Source organism: Bombina bombina, chromosome 4, assembly GCF_027579735.1.
Source record: "Bombina bombina isolate aBomBom1 chromosome 4, aBomBom1.pri, whole genome shotgun sequence".
Taxonomy (NCBI): Eukaryota; Metazoa; Chordata; class Amphibia; order Anura; family Bombinatoridae; genus Bombina; species Bombina bombina.
Genome location: NC_069502.1, coordinates 896,887,247 through 896,907,386, shown reverse-complemented (window position 1 = coordinate 896,907,386; position 20,140 = coordinate 896,887,247).

Genomic DNA, 20,140 nt, shown 5'->3' with positions numbered 1-20,140 from the left:
GTTTTACATGTATAATATCTAGAAATCTTCTATTTACATACAGTACTATGGTAAATGTTGGTCTGTAGATTGAAGAATGGATTTTAATGGGAATGTTTCTCCAATAAATTTGATGGTCTCCATGGAAGTTCTGCTGTGAGGTTTTGACTCTTTCTCAATTCAACTCTGGCCTTTACAGCACTGCTCTGATCTCCCTGGACAGATCATACACCTCATTATTTGTCTCACATGGATTTCTAATGATAATCAACATATAACAGCAAAATGTATCGGCAAAATATAACTGAAATGTTGCTACTTCTTTAGGGGATAAATCATATAAAAATAATAATAATAATAATAATAAAAAAAAAAAGTTATTTTACTATAAATATGAGTGGTTCTGTCATTTATTGGCAGTAAGATTTGTAGATATTCTCGATAAGGTATCCTCCATAAAGGCAGTAAATAAATAAATAAATAATGAGCATTGTCACATGGATTTTAAATGCCTCTTAGGGGACTCCTTTTCAAGGTCCTAAAATAATAAGTATTCTTTATACATGCTGGGTAGTTTTCATATAGATTAAGTCTAGCTTGTAAAGGGAGTTAGCTAACGCGGTTGCACATCATTCAACTTTATGGATTGTTTACTGTAAACATTTAAATATTTAGTTATGTCTATAATTTGTACATTATTGAATATGTCTATGAATAAATATTTACCTTGCTATATTGTGGTCTTTTGGTGGCATCAAAAAAATTTTTGGTTTAAGTTATGTTTCTGCTGCTTTAGGTTACTAAACAGTTGAATCTATGTTTAAGGCGAATTAAGATTATATCACATTTAGCAAAATTGTTCCACTAAGTACTTTATAATGGAACTTGTTTGTTATTTTCTTTGCAGATGTAATCAATCTATCTATTACAATACAGAAATTAATATCATTTTACAATAATCAGAACACTTATGGCATTTAATGCAGCTATAAAGAAATCTTGTTGGAATACTGTTCAGCAATGTTTTTAAGAAATGTAGTATCTTGTTTGTTGCTTAGAATTTATAACTGTATGGTATAAAATTGGTTTAAAATAAATACAAAATGGAAATTGTCAGGGGTTCCTAAACTTTTGCATACAACTGTGTGTGTGTAAATATATATATATATATATATATATATATATATATATATATATATATATATATATATATATATAGGCACCCCTGACAATTTTTCCATGATTTTCATTTATAAATAATTGGATGTTTGGATCAGCAATTTCATTTTGATCTATCGAATAACTGAAGGACACAGTAATATTTTAGTAGTGAAATCAGGTGTATTGGATTCACAGAAAATGTGCAATATGCATCAAAACAAAATTAGACAGGTGCATAAATTTGGGCACCACTGCCATTTTGTTGATTTGAATACCTGTAACTACCTAGCACTGATCATTTTCTAACACACAATTGGTTTGGTGAGCCCATTAAGCCTTGAACTTCATAGAGAGGTGCATCCAATCATAAGAAAAGGTATTTAAGTTGTTGTTCTCTTTGACTCTCCTCTGAAGAGTGGCAATATGTAGGCCTCAAAACAACTCTTAAATGACCTGAAAACAAAGATTGTTCAACATTATGGCTTAGGGGAAGGCTTCAAAAAGCAGAGATTTACGCTGTCAGTGTCCACAGTGAGGAACATAGTGAGGAAATGGAAGACCACAGGCACAGTTCTTTTTAAGGCCAGAAGTGGCAGGCCAAGTAAAATATCAGAGAGGCAAAGGAAAATGATGGTAAGAACGGTCAAAAACAGTCCACAGACCACCTCCAAAGACCTACAACATCATCTTGCTGCAGATGGTGTCACTGTGCATCTTTCAACAATTCAGCGCACTTTGCACAAGGAGAAACTGTATGGGTGAGTGATGCGGAAGAAGCCTTTTCTGCACACACGCCACAAACAGAGTCGCTTGAGGTATGCAAACGCACATTTGGACAAGCCAGCTTCATTTTGGAAGAAGGTGCTGTAGACTGATGAAACAAATATTGAGTTATTTGGTCATAACAAGAGGCGTTATGTATGGCGGCAAAAGAACACAGCATTCCAAGACAAACACTTGCTACCCACAGTAAAATTTGGTGGATGTTCCATCATGCTGTGGGGCTGAGTAGCCAGTGCCGTTACTGGGAATCTTGTTAAAGTTGAGGGTCGCATGGATTACACTCAATATCAGCAGATACTTGAGAATAATGTTGAGGAGTCAGTAACAAAGTTGAAGTTATGCCAGGGCTGGATATTTCAACAAAACAACAACACAAAACACTGCTCAAAATCTACTCTGGCATTTATGCAGAGGAACAAGTACAATGTTCTGGAATGGCCATCCCAGTCCCCAGACCTGAATATCATTGGAAAATCTGTGGGGTGATTTGAAGCAGGCTGTCCATGCTCGGCAACCATCAAACCTAACTGAACTGGAGATGTTTTGCAAGGAGGAATGGTCCAAAATACCTTCATCCAGAATCCAGACACTAATTACAGGCTATAGGAAGTGTCCACTGTCTAGAGGCTGTTATTTCTGCTAAAAGAGGCTCTACTAAATATTGATGCAATATTTCTGTTGGGGTGCCCAAATTTATGCACCTGTCTAATTTCGTTTCGATGCATATTGCACATTTTCTGTTAACCCAATAAACCTCATTTCATTACTGAAATATTAATGTGTCCTTCAGTTATTTGATAAATGAAATTGCTGATCCAAACACCCAATAATTTATAAATGAAAATCATGGAAATTGTCAGGGGTGCCTAAACTTAACTGTACATACAATCATACCATATGGGCTAGATTACAAGTGGTACACTATTTAGATCTTTTGCTTGCATGAAAACTTCACAGGAAGTAAACTTGTAATGCATGCGGCACCGCGTTACACCAACTGCACTAAACCTGAAGGTAGTTATAAATATTTTGCATTCCAATGTTCTTCACATAAAGGAAAATGTCCTTTTTATTTTGTAAAATAAGTTGAGATTTTTTATGTTTATCCATACCTATATATCTATATAAATATATACAGGTATAGATATACAAATATATATATTTAAAATTAGTGATGTAGCGAATAGTTTGCCGGCGAATAGTTCCCGGCGAACATAGCATTTTCGCGTTCGCCGAGGCGGGCGAACATATGCGATATTCGGTCCGCCCCCTATTCGTCATCATTGAGTAAACTTTGACACTGTACCAGTCAGCAGACACATTCCAGCCAATCAGCAGCAGACCCTACCTCCCAGACCCTCCCACCTCCTGGACAGCATCCATTTTAGATTCATTTGGAAGCTGCATTCTTAGTGAGAGGAGGGACAGTGTAGCTGCTGCTGATTTAATAGGGAAATCGATAGCTAGGCTAGTGTATTCAGTGTTCACTACAGTCCTGAAGGACTCGTCTGATCTCTGCTGTAAGGACAACACCCCAAAAAGCCCTTTTTAGGGCTAGAACATCAGTCTGCTTTTTTTTTTTCCTGTGTAATCTAATTGCAGTTGCCTGCCTGCCAGCGTGTGTGTCAGGCTCACAGCGTATACTGTGCCCACTTGCCCATTGCCACCACTCATATCTGGTGTCACAATAGCTTGCATTTAAAAAAAACAAAAACTTTTTTGACTGTAATATAATAGCAGTCAGTTTCCTTCACATATGTGCGTTTCAGTGCCTGCCAGGGCACAGTGTCACCACAGTGCAACTCATATCTGGTGTAACAGTAGTGTACATTTAAAAAAAAACAACACTTTTTTGACTGTGAAATAATAGCAGTCAGTTTCCTTCACACGTGTGCTTTTCAGTGCCTGCCAGGGCACAGTGTCACCCCAGTGCAACTCATATCTGGTGTAACAGTAGTGTACATTTAAAAAAAAAACACTTTTTTGACTGTGAAGTAATAGCAGTTCTTCACACGTGTGCGTTTCAGTGCCATCCAGGGCACAGTGTCACCCCAGTGCAACTCATATCTGGTGTAACAGTAGTGTATATTTAAAAAAAACAAAACACTTTTTTGACTGTGAAATAATAGCAGTCAGTTTCCTTCACACGTGTGCGTTTCAGTGCCTGCCAGGGCACAGTGTCACCCCAGTGCAACTCATATCTGGTGTAACAGTAGTGTACATTTAAAAAAAACAACACTTTTTTGACTGTGAAATAATCGCAGTCAGTTTCCTTCACACGTGTGCGTTTCAGTGCCTGCCAGGGCACAGTGTCACCCCAGTGCAACTGATATCTGGTGTAACAGTAGTGTACATTTAAAAAAAACAACACTTTTTTGACTGTAATAGATTGAATAGCAGTTAGTTGTCTGCAAGCGTGTGTGTCAGGCCTACAGCGTCTACTCTGCCAACTTCTGACAGTGCACAGTGCCACTCATATCTGTTGTCACAGTAGCTTGCATGCATAGTACCACTAATCGAAAAAAAAATGACAGGCAGAGGCAGGCCACCCCGCAGGGGCCGTCGTGGTCATGGTGCTGTGATTCCCTTTGGCCCTAGAATAATGCCCAGTGTTCAGAGGCCACGTACCCGAACTCGAACAGTTCTGAGGACATAGTTGACTGGCTAACACAGGACACCCAATCTTCTACAGCTTCCGCTCGGAACCTTGATGCACCATCCTCCTCCAGCTTAGCTTCAGGCACCTCTCAAGTTACCACTCACCCGCCTGCCGCCACCACCAACACTAGCACCACAGCCACTTCACTTGATCTGTCAGAGGAGTTATTTACACATCAGTTGGAAGAAATGAGTGATAGTGATGCGCAACCATTATTGCCAGAGGATGTAGATAACAGGGATATGTCTCAGTCAGGCAGCATTACACACATGGATGTACGGTGTGATGATGATGATGTTGTACCCGCTGCTGCTTCCTTTGCTGAGTTGTCAGATACAAGTGAAGCGGTTGATGATGATGATGCATTCGTGGATGTCACGTGGGTGCCCGCTAGAAGAGAAGAAGAAGAGGGGGAAAGTTCAGATGGGGAGACAGAGAGGAGGAGGAGACGAGTTGGAAGCAGGGGGAGGTCATCACAAGGAGGTAGTGGCACAGTCAGACAGCATGCATAAGCACCCAGGGTCAGCCAGACAGCACGCCAATCAATGCATGCTGTTGCCACCACTAGAATGCTGTCATTGCAGAGCTCAGCAGGGTGGCATTTTTTGTGTGTGTCTGCCTCTGACAACAGCGATGCCATTTGCAACCTGTGCCAAAAGAAACTGAGTCGTGGGAAGTCCAACACCCACCTAGGTACAACTGCTTTGCGAAGGCACATGATCGCACATCACAAACGCCTATGGGATCAACACATGAGTACAAGCAGCACACAAACTCAAAGTCGCCATCCTCCTCTTGGTCCAGCATCTTCAGCCACGTCAACAACTTCTGTCCTCCTTGCCCCCTCTCAACCATCCGCCACTCCGTGTCTCGCCTTGAGCAGTTCCTGCTCATCTGCCCACAGTCAGGTGTCTGTTAAGGACATGTTTGAGCGTAAGAAGCCAATGTCCCAAAGTCACCCCCTTGCCCGGCATCTAACAGCTGGCTTGTCTGAACTCTTAGCCCGCCAGCTTTTACCATACAAGCTGGTGGAGGCTGAGGCGTGGAAGGTACCCGGCCGAAATTTCTTCGCACAAAAGTCAATCTCCAACCTGTACTCGATTGTGCAAAAGGAAGTAATGGCATGTCTGGCACACAATGTTGGGGCAAGGGTCCATCTTACCACTGATACCTGGTCTGCAAAGCATGGTCAGGGCAGGTATATCACCTACACTGCGCATTGGGTAAACCTGCTGACGGCTGCCAAGCATGGAATGCGTGGCTCTGCAGAGGAGTTGGTTACACCGCCACGACTTGCAGGCAGGCCTGCTGCCACCTCCTCTACTCCTCCTACTCCATCCTCTTATATAACCTCCTCGGCTGAGTCCTCTTCTGCTGCTGCGTCTTGCTCCACATCAACGGTACCCCCCAGCTCCCCAGGTACTATTCCAGATCCCGGATATGGCAGTGTCATGCCGTCTTGGGGTTGACTTGCCTGAAAGCAGAGAGTCACACCGGACCAGCACTCCTGTCTGCCCAGGTGGATCAGTGGCTGACTCTGCACCAACTGGAGAAGAAATTTGTTGGCGGCATTGAATTTGGGCAAGTTGACACATGTGCCGTGCAAGGCACATGTGTGTAATCTGATCGTACAACGCTTTGTGCATAAGTACCCAGGTTTACAGGACGTCCTGAAGCAGGCCAGGAAGGTGTGTGGCCATTTCAGGCATTCCTACACGGCCATGGCAAACTTTTCAGATATCCAGCATCGAAACAACATGCCAGTGAGGTGCTTGATTTGCGACAGCCTGATACATTGGAATTCAACACTCCTAATGTTTGATCGCCTGCTCCAACAAGAAAAAGCCGTTAACGACTATTTGTATGACCGGGGTGCTAGGACAGCCTCTGCGGAGCTGGGAATTTTTTTGCCACGTTACTGGACGCTCATGTGCAATGCCTGTAGGCTCATGCATCCTTTTGAGGAGGTGACAAACCTAGTCAGTCGCTTAGAAGGCAACATCAGCGACATCATACCATTTGTTTTCTTCCTGGAGCGTGCCCTGCGAAGAGTGCTGGATCAGGCCATAGATAAGCGTGAAGAGGAAGAGGAAGAGTTGTGGTCACCATCACCACCAGAAACAGCCTTATCAGCTTCGCTTGCTGGACCTGCGGCAACACTGGAAGAGGATTGTGAGGAAGAGGAGTCAGAGGAGGAATGTGGCTTTGAGGAGGAGGAGGAATACCAACCACAACAGGCATCCCAGGGTGCACGTTGTCACCTATCTGGTACCCGTGGTTTTGTACGTGGCTGGGGGGAATAACATACCTTCAGTGAGATCACTGATGACGAGGAACGGGACATGAGTAGCTTGGCATCCAACCTTGTGCAAATGGGGTCTTTCATGCTGTCGTACCTGTTGAGGGACCCTCGTATAAAAAGGCTGAAGGAGAATGACCTGTACTGGGTGTCCATGCTACTAGACCCCCGGTATAAGCAGAAAGTGCCTGAAATGTTACCGAATTACCGCAAGTCGGAAAGGATGCAGCAGTTCCAAAATAAATTAAAAAGTATGCTTTACACAGCGTATAAGGGTGATGTCACAGCACAACGGGAATCTAATAGTGGAAGAGGTGAAAGTAATCCTCCTCCTCCCACGACCACGCCAGCAAGGACAGGACGCTTTACAGACGTGTTGTTGATGGGGGACATGCAGAGCTTTTTAAGTCCTACTCATCGCCACAGCCCTTCGGGGTCCACCCTCAGAGAACAACTCGACCGACAGGTAGCAGACTACCTCGCCTTAACTGCAGATCTCGACACTCTGAGGAGCGATGAACCCCTTGACTACTGGGTGTGCAGGCTTGACCTGTGGCCTGAGCTCTCCCAATTTGCGATAGAACTTCTGGCCTGCCCCGCTTCAAGTGTCCTGTCAGAAAGGACCTTCAGTGCAGCAGGAGGTATTGTCACTGAGAAGAGAAGTCGCCTAGGTAAAAAAAGTCTAGATTACCTTACCTTTATTAAGATGAATGAGGGATGGATTCCGAAGGGACTGACAGTGGGTGATACATTTGACTAAAAAAGGCCTGATGAGATGAGCTGCTTTGGGCTAAAAATGGTCCACACGCTGCTGTATTTTATCTCTGAATGCCGGATGACTTGCGTGACTTATCCGCCACCAACTAGGGTTCAAGTCGCAATGTTTTAGGGCACTTTCTGCCTGGGAAACAAAAATCAATTTTTCTGGCCGCTGCTACAGCAGTGGCGGCAACAATACCTAATTTTTCAGGCATGTGTACATGCCTAATTTTTCTGGCCTCTGGTGCTGCGCTGTGGCTTCAAAAACCAAACCAAAAAAAAGGCACATAACAGGGATTAAACTGATAGGAATAGTACTACTTAACACACCACTACTATCTGGTGGCACATTAGATTGCACGCACAGTGCACCAAATTTGAAGTAGGAGGTCCGACCAAGCATCTTTTTCCATCTCCCTGTTCCTAAAATCGATGCCATATACATGCCCCCTGATAGGGGACGTAACAGGGATTAAACTGATAAGAATAGAACTACTTAACACACCACTCCTATCTGGTGGCACATTAGATTGCACGCGCAGTGCCCCAAATTTGAAGTAGGAGGACCGACCAAGCATCTTTTTCCATCTCCCGGTTCCTAAAATCAATGCCATATACACGTCCCCTGATAGGGGACATAACAGGGATTAAACTGATAAGAATAGTACTACTTAACACACCACTCCTATCTGGTGGCACATTAGATTGCATGCGCAGTGCCCTAAATTTGAAGTAGGAGGACCGACCAAGCATCTTTTTCATCTCCCGGTTCCTAAAATCGATGCCATATACACGTCCCCTAATAGGGGACGTAACAGGGATTAAACTGATAGGAATAGTACTACTTAACACACCTTATAATAATGCAGAGAGAGGAGTCTGAAGAAGAGGAGTCAGAGGAGGAAGGTGGCTTTGAGGAGATGGAAGACCAAACACAGCAGGCGTCCCAGGGGGCTTGTTGTCACCTTTCGGGGACCCTTGGTGTTGTACGTGGCTGGGTGGAGGAAGAGACCTTCAATGACATCAGTGAGGACAAGGAACGGGACATGGCTAGCTTGGTATCCAACCTTGTGCAAATGGGGAGTTTGCGGTTGTGCAAATGGACTGTTTGCGGTTGTTTGCAGTGCGTTAAACGGGGAGTTTGGTCTGTCACTGTGAAGCAGGCATAACCCTTACACTACCTGATCGATACAACATCATACCTGATGTTTTAAAGCACATTATTCCAAACAATTTAGGAATGTTAGGTGATTTATGCCCTATATCGATTAAAACCAGACTCTGCATCAACTATATAATTTTCCATGGGAGTTTTGCCATGGATCCCCCTCCGGCATGCCACAGTCCAGGTGTTAGTCCCCTTGAAACAACTTTTCCATCACTATTGTGGCCAGAAAGAGTCCCTGTTGGTTTTAAAATTCGCCTGCCTATTGAACTCTATGGCGGTTCGCCCGTTCGCGAACATTTGTGGAAGTTCGCGTTTGCCGTACGCGAACGCAAAATTTTAGGTTCACAACATCACTATTTAAAATACTAAAATCATTTTCTACTATGTGAAGAACATTGGAAAGTAAAATATTTACAGTATATACACAGTAATACACATTATAAAATATTAACATTGAACAAAAATGATTTATGATCTCATGCCCTCCTAGTGGACACTACTATATATTTTTTTCTGCAGGGACATTTGATTAAATAAATAACAAAATCTGTTACATGTATAATATCTAGAAATCTTGTATTTACATACAGTACTATGGGTGAATGTTGGTCTGTAGATTGAAGAATTGATTTTGCTGGGAATGTTTCTCCAATACATTTGATGGTCTTCATGGAGGTTCTGCTGTGAGCTTTTGACTCTTTCTCAATTAATCTCTGGCCTTTATAGCCCTGCTCTGATCTCCCTGGACAGATCATACACCTCATTCTTTGTCTCACATGGATTTCTAATGATAATCAACATGTAACAGCAACGTTTATTGGCAAAATGTAACTGAAATGTTGCTATTTCTTTAGGGGATAAATCATAAAATAATAATAATAAAAAAGTTATTTTACAATCAAGATGAGTGAATCTGTCCTTTATTGGCGGTAAGATTTGTAGATATTCCCGATTAGGTATCCTCCATAAATGCAATAAATAAATGAATAATGAGCATTGTCACATGGATTTCAAATGCATCTTAGACGACTCTGGCTCTTTTTCAAGGTCCTGAACTAGTGTTCTATTCTGATATAGATGAAGTCTAGCTAAAGGGAGTTAGTTAATGTTGCACATAATTTAGCTATATGGATTATTTACTGTAAACAATTAAATATGTAGTTATGTATATAAAATGTACATTACTGAATGTGTCTATGAATGAATATTTACCTTGCTAAATTGTGGTCTTTTGGTGGTATCACATTTTTTTTTTGGTTTAAGTTATGTTTCTGCTGCTTTAGGGTACTAAACAGTTGAATCAATATTTAAGACGAATTAAGATTATATCACAAGTGAAATTGTTCCACAAGTATTATATTTTTTTTTCAGCTGTAATCAATCTATCTATTAAAATATAGGAAATAATATCATTTTACAAATAATCAGAACACTTATGGCATTAAATGCAGCTAAAAAGATATCTAGTTGGAATACTGTTCAGCAACTTAGTAATTTTTCTAAGAAATGTAATGTCGTTTGTTGCTTAGAATTTATAACCGTATGGTAAAAATTTGTTTTTTAAAAAAAAATAATGTAAATATATAAATATATATATATATATATATATATATATATATATATATATATATATATATGGAAATCAGGAGACAGCACTCACTGGTCTTGACAATACTGGAATTATTCAGTGACGTTTCGGGGAATACACCCCTTCATCAGACGTCAGAGGTCTGATGAACGGGTGCATTCCCCGAAACATCACTGAATAAATCCAGTATTGTCAAAACCAGTGAGTGCTGTCTCCTGATTTCCATATTCTACACCATATTCTAGCACCCTGGCATTTGGAATTAAAGTGTTAGTGAGAGTGCACCTGCCACTACCTGCTGTATATATATATATATATATATATATATATACACACAGGTGGCCCTCGTTTTACAACGGTTCAATTTACACCGTTTCAGAATAACAACCTTTTTTTCCAGTCATGTGACTGCTATTGAAAAGCATTGAGAAGCAGTGCATTTATTAAAATAGCCAGTAGGTGGAGCTGTATGCTTGTGTTGCAGCAAAGCCAAGCAAGCTGAAATTATTCAGTTTAACCAGACCTATCAAGCAGATTTCAAAGTAACAAGATATTCCTGTCTATAACTCAGTCCAGATTGGAATGCATAGAAAGAACTGCTAGCAGAAAAATGCAAGTGAAGTCTGTGTTGTGTGATTATTTTATTAGGTTTATAATGTTGTTTAGCAAATATTTTTGTTCATTTAACTTAGTTTAATTATATATTCTGTGTTGTGTGATTATTTTATTAGGTTTATAATGCTGTCTAGCATTTAAAGTCTTCATTTCAAAGCTTTAAAAATAATGTATTAGATCTTATTTATGACAATTTTGAGAGGGGCCTAGAACCTATCTCCCTCACTTTCCATTGACTTACATTATAAACTGGGTTTCAATTTACAACGGTTTCGATTTACAACCATTCCTTCTGGAACCTAACCCCGGCATAAACTGAGGGCTACCTGTATATATATATATATATATATATATATATAAATATATATATATATATATATATATATATATATATATATATATATATATATATATATATAAGTCCACAGGCAAAGGAAGGCACTCTCCTATAGTAAGTCAAAACTTATCTTACTCAAGTGACGTTTCGGGGTTTTACCACCGTCCTCAGACCATTTACAAATAAAATACACAATTACAAACTTATATGCTACTCACCCACCAGTGCATGCCAAACTCCAGTGCATCACGGCTGTTGCGTGGCTAGGTGCAGACGTCATCAGGCGGCACCCTTCGCCTAGCAACCGGCTGTGTATAATACAAACTAAAAATATAAAATCAAATGTCATCACTCTTTTATTACTTAAAGGGACACTAAACCCCAAAATTTTCTTTCATGATTCAGATAGAGAATACAAATGTAAACAACATTACAATTTACTTCTATTATTAATTTTGCTTTATTTTTTAGATATCCTTAGTTAAAAAAAAGCAATGCACATGGGTGAGCCAATCACATGAGGCTTCTAAGTGCAGCAACCAATCAGCAGCTACTGAGCATATCTAGATATGCTTTTCAGCAAAGAATATCAAGAGAATAAAACAAATTGGATAATAGAAGTAAATTAGAAAGTAGTTTAAAATTGCATGCTCTTTCTAAATCATGAAAGAAAAATGTGGGTTTTGTGTCCCTTTAATGATTACTATGTCTTGGTAATATAAACTGCCTTATCTTCATGATCGCATCTAATCTCTTAGTGTGATCTCCTTCTCGATGCAGCTACAGAGATCACCAGAATAAAGGAAAAAACAAAAAACAAAAAAAAAACAAGAAATAAAACATAAACTAGATAGATGTAAATAATAATGAAAGAAAAGAACAGAAAAGAGAAAAAAGAAATAAGAAAAAGGAAAAAAAGAGAAAAAGGGACAAAAATAAAATGTGAAATTAATTGAAATTAATTAAAATAGAGTAGAATAAATCAAAATAAAATAAAATAAATAACAGAATAGTATAGAATCACATAGTGGACATCAAATAATTTCACAATTGGATAAACAGATTTAGACTGAAGTTAGTTTTCTGTCCATAGATAGTTAATTACACTTTCGATTTTAATGGAATAAGTAGAATAAAGGGCAGGCTATCTTATAGAAAACTATGCCATTCTAGTTTCATATTCAGACCTTATGGGGTTAGTGTTTCCCATTTAAATGTCCATCTAGTACCCGTGCGCTGAAGGTAGTAATGTCTTTTGAAACAAAAATAGTTTCTTCTAAGGCAGTTGTCCAGGAACTCAATAATCAGCTCTATGGGTGTTTTTTTAACTGATTCAAGCCCTTCATCATCAGGGATGACAGTGTAGAGGCGTGTTATGCCAAGAGTCACTAGTAGGTCACTGTCCTCTACTGGACCCAGCTCCAACAATGAAGAGATCACCGCTCCAAAGTCTTTCACATAACTTCCCATATGTTGCACTATAGACTGCAGCAGGGATAGGCAAGGTGTCCGTACACGGACACTGGTGTCCGTGACTAGCCCTTGCAGTGTCCGCCACAACCTTAGTATATATTTTCTTTCTGATTAAATAATAGGAATAAAAAAAATATGTAGTGTGAATAAAGTTAGTGGCTAGCGATATTGGGTGATAAATTATGGAATAAATAAAGCCTGAGTGAAATACTGGATGTGTATCTGCATCTGTATAATAACACCCAACTCTATACAAAGACACAGTAGTGACACTGGCACATGGGTATAGCCAGACAAGGGCTGGTTATAGGGTCAGTGGTATCCGCATCAGTATAATAACACCCAGCACTATATAATGACACAGTAGTGACACTGGCACATGGGTATAGCCAGAGGAGGGCTGGTTATAGGGTCAGTAGTATCTGCATCAGTATAATAACACCCAGCGCTATAAAATGTAAATGACACAGTAGTGACACTGGCACATGGGTATAGCCAGAGGAGGGCTGGTTATAGGATCAGCGGTATCTGCATCAGTATAATAACACCAAATGTACCTTGGTGTCCTTCACTAAAGTCTGTACTTTGGAAAATGTCCGCCAAAGCCTTTGTCTGTGCCTATCCCTGGACTGCAGTATGCTGTCCACGTATACTGCTAGTGGTTGAAGGGGTGAGTCCACAGCTGAAACTTTGGTAGTGGTTCCCTTAGATCCTTATGGGTCTTGGGCAGTGTGTAGAATTTAGGTACTTTAGGATGTTCTATTTGCAAGTACTCGTAGGTATATTTATCAATACAGCCATTCTCTTGTGTTCTACTTGAAAGGTCATTAATTTCTTTCTTAAATTATACTGTTGGATTTCTCAATACAATTTAATATGTAGTCTCATCAGCCAGCTGTTTCTTAATCTCGTCCTGATAGTAAGAGTAGTTTACAAGGACAATTGCACCTCCTTTATTGTAACAATAGCATTTACAGAACTAGCCCTGCCTCACTATAAATGAATAGACCGGTATTTGATATCCTGTTATAAGTTATAAATTATGCTGATGCCCAAGAAGGAAAGTAAACAGTTATACAATTAAGGTAAGTATAATCCACTTACGGTCTCTTCATATGCAATGATCCAATGTACAGAAGTTCTGCCGCAAAACCTTTTCCAGGATAACACTTCCACAGTGTTTTACATGCTTCACTAAACTAATGGTCATCCACTTACAAAATCTTCTTGGGCAATGATCCGGTATGCCAGAGTTTAGCCACACAACCTCTGTGAGGATAACACTGCAACTGTGTTTTACATGCTCCGCCAAACTTACTCTGTAATGCCCTAGACAGACCGGTCAATGATGCTTCCGGTTCCTGTAAAGCTTCAGCGTCTCGACTGGAGTTTAAAGAGCCCAATATCTAGTTCAAAGTAGCAACAGTCTAAAGGAAGAAAGGGCTAGAACTCTGAAAACAAACATATCTATCTATCTATCTATCTATCTATCTATCTATCTATCTATTGGGTACTTATAGAGTGCAAACTAATCACCCGTGAAGGTCTCAAAGCTTTATTCAATAAAAAATAATAATAGTAGTAACCAACGTGGGCTAGACAACATACATAAAAGTTAAAAACAGTTAAGAGCAACACATATCTCAAGCAAAGGATGCATTTCGGGTCTCCCCGTACTCACAGATAGTTGGGGGAGGGTGCTCTGCATACATTTATCAAACAAACTTTAATTACACACCCTATGCTACAATTTTCAACACTTGTATCAAAATGAATACTGGGTCCTATAATAACTATTATTTCCAAATAGATATATATCTCCATCTTTAGTATATGAATAGGCTTTACAAAATCATAATTATAATTGTCACTATGGAAACTCATATATTGAGAATATGCAGAATCATAAGAATAGCCTGCATATAACATATAAAGTAGTAGGAATAAAATACCCATTAAAGAAAATACCTGTAAAGGAGTGTAAACTGCATATATACTCTATGACTTATTTAATTATAGATGTTAGAGTGAATCCTTAGAGACAAATGTGTTAACCGTCTGCACTCCATACAGTCTAAAAAAAAAATTATTCTAGTAATCATAAATAAACTTAATTTATTAGAAAACAAAAAATAATTTATTTACCAAAATTATTTAATATAATATTATTGTTATATGTATAATAAATGCTACAGGATATTTTTTCTCTGTGAAGGGGCATAGTGTGCTAAAAGAACGCAAACCCTGAGTTGCAATATAAATGAACAGGCATGGAAAATATTCTAACTTTTGTTCTATCTCAGGAGTGCTGTTCTCTCTCTTTTGACATTTATGTAAATTACTCTTGGGTCTCCCTAAGAGTAATGGGTAATCCAGACGTGGACTCCTTGCACGCATGCCCTTAGAGAGATACAACTGCAACACACTGACGAGGCGCACAGTAGGCCGAAATGATAGTCTGAGATCGCTTCTCAGGGCCTTTGGCTGGGATTAAGTACAGATTTTGGGGCCTAGTTATCAAGCCGTCAACCTCAAATACGCTGGAATTCCGCAGGGTATTTGTGGCGAGGCTGATACGCCTTAGTTATCAAAGGCTCGAGACCGGCAAAAGTAGAATTTTGTGACGTAAGCTTCGATCCGCCGGACTCAGTCCGACACAGATCGATTCTTACGTCACTCCAGATGTTCCGCACACAAGTGCGGCACATTCTCACTACTTTTGCTAGTTATCAAATGACTAGCAGGTACGCTCGGCACTTTTCCGTCCCAGAGTACCTGGTTTTCAATCCGCCGCCCCTGGAGGCGGCGGATCCCATAGGAATCAATGGGAGTCTGACCATAGCGAAAGTACAAGTTCGCTGCTGCCAGACATCCCATTGATTTCTATGGGAGCTGTCTGCACCTAACACCCTAACATGTACCCCGAGTCTAAACACCACTAATCTGTCCCCCCTACACCGCCGCAACTAAATACAGTTATTACCCCTAAACCGCCGCTCCCGGAGCCCACCGTAACTATAATAAGTGTATTAACCCCTAAACCGCCGCTCCCTGAACCCGCCGCAACCTATATTAAATGTATTAACCCCTATCCTGCCCCCCCTACACCGTCGCCACCTATAATAAATGTATTAATCCCTAATCTGCCCCCCCTACACCGTCGCCACCTATAATAAATTTATTAACCCCTATCCTGCCCCCCACTACGCCGCCGCCACTGTAATAAAATTATTAACCCCTAAACCTAAGTCTAACCCTAATCCTAATGCCCCCCTAACTTAAATATTAATTAAATAAATCTAAATAATATTTTTATTATTAACTAAATTAATCCTATTTAAAACTAAATACTTACCTTTAAAATAAACCCTAATATAGCTACAATATAAATAATAATTATATTCTAGCTATCTTAGGATTTATTATTATTTTACAGGTAACTTTCAATTTATTTTAACTAGGTACAATAGCTATTAAATAGTTATTAACTATTTAATAGCTTACCTAGCTAAAATAAACTGAAATTTACCTGTAAAATAAATCCTAACCTAAGTTATAATTACACCTAACACTACAATATACTTTAATAAATTATTCCTATTTAAAACTAAATACCTGTAAAATAAACCCTAATATAGCTACAATATAAATAATAATTATATTGGAGCTATCTTAGGATTTATATTTATTTTACAGGTAACTTTGTATTTATTTTAGCTAGTTAGAATAGTTATTAAATAGTTATTAACTATTTAATAACTACCTAGCTAAAAGAAATACAAAATTACCTGTAAAATAAATCCTAACCTAAGTTACAATTAAACCTAATACTACACTATCATTAAATTAATTAAATAAACTACCTACAAATAACTACAATTAAATACAATTACATAAACTAACTAAAGTACAAAAAATAAAAAAAGCTGTTACAAAAAATAAAAAAATAAGTTACAAACATTTTACAAATATTACAACAATTTTAAGCTACTTACACCTAATCTAAGCCCCCTAATAAAATAACAAACCCCCCAAAATAAAAAAATGCCCTACCCTATTCTACATTAAATAAAGTTCAAAGCTCTTTTACCTTACCAGCCCTTAAAAGGGCTTTTTGTGGGGGCTTGCCCCAAAGTTCAGCTCTTTTGCCTGTAAAAGAAAAATACAACCCCCCCCAACATTAAAACCCACCACCCACATACCCCTAATCTAACCCAAACCCCCCTTAAAATAACCTAACACTAATCCCCTGAAGATCATCCTACCTTTAGTTGTCTTCACTCAGCCGAGCCACCGATGGAACTGAAGAGGACATCCGGACCGGCAGAAGTTATCCTCCAAGGGGCGCTGAAGAAATCTTCCATCCGATGAAGTGATTCTCCAAGCGGCACTGAAGAAATCTTCCATCCGGGCGAGGTCATCTTCCAAGAGGCGCTGAAGAAGTCTTCTATCCGGGCGAGGTCATCGTCGAAGCCGGGTCTTGAATCTTCATCCCGCCGACGCGGAACATCCTCCTTTCCCGATGAACTACCGACGAATGAAGGCTCCTTTAAGGGACGTCATCCAAGATGGCGTCCCTTCAATTCCGATTGGCTGATAGGATTCTATCAGCCAATCGGAATTAAGGTAGGAAAAATCTGATTGGCTGATGGAATCAGCCAATCAGATTCAAGTTCAATCCGATTGGCTGATCCAATCAGCCAATCAGATTGAGCTCACATTCTATTGGCTGTTCCGATCAGCCAATAGAATGCAAGCTCAATCTGATTGGCATCTTGGAAGATGACCTCACCCGGATGGAAGATTTCTTCAGCTCCGCTTGGAGAATCACTTCATCGAATGGAAGATTTCTTCAGCGCCCCTTGGAGGATAACTTCTGCCGGTCCGGATGTCCTCTTCAGTTCCATCGGTGGCTCGGCTGAGTGAAGACAACTAAAGGTAGGATGATCTTCAGGGGATTAGTGTTAGGTTATTTTAAGTGGGGTTTGGGTTAGATTAGGGGTATGTGGGTGGTGGGTTTTAATGTTGGGGGGGGGTTGTATTTTTCTTTTACAGGCAAAAGAGCTGAACTTTGGGGCATGCTTTGAACTTTATTTAATGTAGAATAGGGTAGGGCATTTTTTTATTTTGGGGGGCTTTGTTATTTTATTAGGGGGCTTAGATTAGGTGTAAGTAGCTTAAAATTGTTGGAATATGTTTTTAAATGTTTTTTAAATTGTTGTAATATTTGTAAAATGTTTGTAACTTATTTTTTTTATTTTTTGTAACTTAGCTTTTTTTATTTTTTGTACTTTAGTTAGTTTATTTAATTGTATTTAATTGTAGTTATTTGTAGGTAGTTTATTTAATTTATTTAATGATAGTGTAGTGTTAGGTTTAATTGTAAATTAGGTTAGGATTTATTTTACAGGTAATTTTGTATTTCTTTTAGCTAGGTAGTTATTAAATAGTTAATAACTATTTAATAACTATTCTAACTAGCTAAAATAAATACAAAGTTACCTGTAAAATAAATATAAATCCTAAACTAGCTCCAATATAATTATTATTTATATTGTAGCTATATTAGGGTTTATTTTACTTGTAAGTATTTAGTTTTAAATAGGAATAATTTATTAAAGTATAGTGTAGTGTTAGGTGTAATTGTAACTTAGGTTAGTTTTTATTTTACAGGTACATTTCTCTTTATTTTAGCTAGGTAAGCTATTAAATAGTTAATAACTATTTAATAGCTATTGTACCTAGTTAAAATAAATTGAAAGGTGCCTGTAAAATAAAAATAAATCCTAAGATAGCTAGAATATAATTATTATTTATATTGTAGCTAGATTAGGGTTTATTTTAAAGGTAAGTATTTAGTTTTAAATAGGATTAACTTAGTTAATAATAGAAATCTTATTTAGATTTATTTAATTAATATTTTAGTTAGGGGGGTGTTAGGGTTAGTGTTAGACTTAGGTTTAGGGGTTAATAATTTTATTACAGTGGCGACGGTGTAGTGGGGGGCAGGATAGGGGTTAATAAATTTATTATAGGTTGCGGGGGTCCGGGAGCGGCGGTTTAGGGGTTAAACTATTTATTTATTTGCGGCGAGGTGCGGGATCAGCAGGATAGGGGTTAATAACTTTATTATAGAGGGCGACGGTTTAGGGGGGGCAGGATAGGGGTTACTAGGTATAATGTAGGTGGCAGCGGTGTCCGGGAGCGGTGGTTTAGGGGTTAATACATTTATCAGAGTTGCGGCGGGGTCTAGGAGCGGCAGTTTAGGGGTTAATACATTTATAAGACTTGCGGCGGGGTCTAGGAGCGGCGGTTTAGGGGTTAGTAACTTTATTTAGTTGCGGGGGGCTCCGGGGGCGCCGGTATAGGGGGTAGAACAGTGTAGTTTAGTGTGAGTGCTTAGTGACAGGCTAGCAAGAAAGCTGTCAAACAGCCGAAGAGCAGCGAGATCGGATGAGTGATAACTCTCACAGTCCGCTGCTCATCGCCCCGCGGCTTTTTGACAGCTTTTTTTGATAACTTAGGCGTATTTTTTCAGGTCCGCGGCGGCGAAGGTAGGCGAGCTTAGGCGGGCGTATTGGGCCGGCGAAGGCAGGAAAGTAGACACGTTGATAACTACCCCCCTTTATGTGCTTGGTCTTGGTTGAAAGATTTGCTGCCTGGAGACCTGCTCCTTCAACCTGGGGTCCTTTCACTTCGGGGTTTGTGCAATATACAAAGAAAAGATGGTGTAAATGACTGATTTGGTAAAAAACAGAATTGCCTACCTTACTGATTGGATTCCTCACAATAAATGCAACAGTTTTGGAAAAACAAAGATACAAGGATGGAGGTGACGCCTTACGGCAATCTGTCTCATGTGAAAAATAAATAATGTGTATAATGCTATAAAAGTAATAAATAGTGCGTAATTAATTTGTACAGATTATAATAATACCAAATATTAAGCAACAATGGAGGAATAATGATGCAGAAAGTATCTATGTGCTCATGGTAAAAATGTGATAATAAAAAGACAATATATAAAGATAGCGGGATAATACAGTATTAAAAAGAAACAAATGTATTACAATATTTATATGACAATGTCACTGGTAGAAAATCCTAAAACATATATAAATATATGAAATGAACACCGGTGTTCCAAAAAAACATTAAAAACGATGCTAACAGATATAATAAGCTGTATTCATAGTTGCTTACTAAAAAATGAGGGATTGGGATCAAAAAAATAAAATAAAAATAAAAAAGTAAATTTATGTTTACCTGATAAATTAATTTCTTCTGTGGTAAGATGAGTCCACGGATTCATCCTTTAC